We start from the raw sequence: 1975 nt of genomic DNA on the forward strand, positions 1-1975 counted from the left end.
GGTCTCAGGCTTCTTGGGTTCCTCCCTTCTACGGTCTTGCTTTTCTCCCGGTTCAAGGTTCCTTTCTTCCCAGGGCTTGCTTCTTCCTGGGGCTGGCTTCTCTTTCCTCTGTGAGCTAATCCCAGGGCTCCAGCTTAAGGCTTCAGCATCAAACTCTAACATCAAAAGTCCAACATCAGAAACCCTCATCTCTGTCCTTTACCATGCCTTTTATTTATTTATTTTAAATTTTTTTAAAGATTTATTTAGTTAGTTAGTTATCTCCCCTCCCCCTGCCCCAGTTATCTGTTCTCTGTGTCTATTTGCTGCGTGTTCCTTTTTGTCCACTTCTGTTGTTGTCAGTGGCATGGGAATCTATGTCTCTTTTTGTTGAGTCATCTTGCTATGTCAGTTCTCCTTGTGTGCGGTGCCATTCCTGGGCAGGCTGCACTTTCTTTCGCACTGGGTGGCTCTCCTTACAGGCGCACTCCTTGCGCATGGGGCTCCCCTACGAGGGGGACACCCCTGCATGGCAGGGCGTTCTTTGAGCGCATCAGCACTGCACATGGGCCAGCTGCACATGGGTCAAGGAGGTCTGGGGTTTGAACCGTGGACCTCCCATGTGGTAGATGTACGCCCTAACCACTGGGCCAAGTCCACTTCCCCATGCCTTTTATCTCTCTAATGATGTGGCCTAATCAAAGCCCTAATCATAAATCAATCATGCCCAGGTACAGACCAGATTACAAACATAAACCAATATCTATTTTTGGAATTCATAACCATATCAAACTGCTACACATGCCTTCTCCTAGCTTTTGGCTGTGACCTGCCAGCTTCCATGGCATTTTCTGCCTCCATCATCATGTGGAATTCTCACCAGTGTCTGTGCCTGTGCCCAGTTGTCCCCTTTCTAGAAGGACACCAGTCCTATTGGATTAAAGTCCACTCTAATCCAGTTTGGCTTCATCTTAACAATAAAATCTTCAAAGATGCTATTTCCAAATAAGGTAAGGATTTGGACATGTAATTTGAGGGGTCATAATTCAATCAGTCATCATTTGCTAGCATCCAACACCCTGAATTTGGGCTCAGGCTTCACCATTGCAAAACTTTACAAAAGTCATATACGCTCGTGGGCCTTGTATTGCTCATCTGTAATCTGGGTATTTTAGGAGCTGCTATAGACTTCACAATGTTTGGGCTATCGTTAACATGGATTACTTGGCAGTGTTCTAATCCCTTTCAGGCCTTTTCCAAATCACCTGGGAGTCCAATGTGGGCTGAAGCAAGGGGCATGGCTCACTCCATAGCTGTAAGAAGAGGGGAAGAGGTCTAGAAGCAAGGTAAAATCTGCCCTGGGCCATGGATAACAGGCCACCTCTTTTTGCATTTCGGAGTCACGTCCTGAGTTGATTTCTGTTCCCCTTGACATTGCCATTGCCAATGGCACAGATGGAGTTAATGGACCAAGAGGCAGCTCACAGAGGCATGGAGGTGACCGAGTTTATCCACAGCGTGGCTGGCTGTGAGGCGTCTGGCTTCCTCCTGAGATGGTGGCCCAGGATGGCCACCACAGCTGCACACTTCACAGGACGTTAGCTTTGAAGTCACATTTGAGGACATATAGCCCATCTTTCAAAACACCAAACTGTAGAGGCTGGCTCCACAGTTCCCCACATGTAAGCCCAGAGAGCACCTGCTACCATCCCCACTTGGGCAGCAGCTCTTCAACCGTCAATAGAGACCTGCAGGACCAGGTGTAAGTTTGACAGTAAGCATTGAATGAAAGTGTCCTTGTCTTAACCTTACTTGTTTGTCAGCTCCTTTCCTCTCATTCTGATTTTCACTCTCAGGCTTGTTGATTTCCTGTTATTTGAGGCACTACGTATAATCTTCTCTTGTCCTCTCCATCATTTTCAATGCTGAAAACTATAACAAATCCTCTCCTATACATTGCATGAGATAAGTCAAACATGGGGCACCTGAGGCATGG

This window comes from Dasypus novemcinctus, chromosome 10 (assembly GCF_030445035.2).
Source record: "Dasypus novemcinctus isolate mDasNov1 chromosome 10, mDasNov1.1.hap2, whole genome shotgun sequence".
In the NCBI taxonomy this organism is placed as follows: Eukaryota; Metazoa; Chordata; class Mammalia; order Cingulata; family Dasypodidae; genus Dasypus; species Dasypus novemcinctus.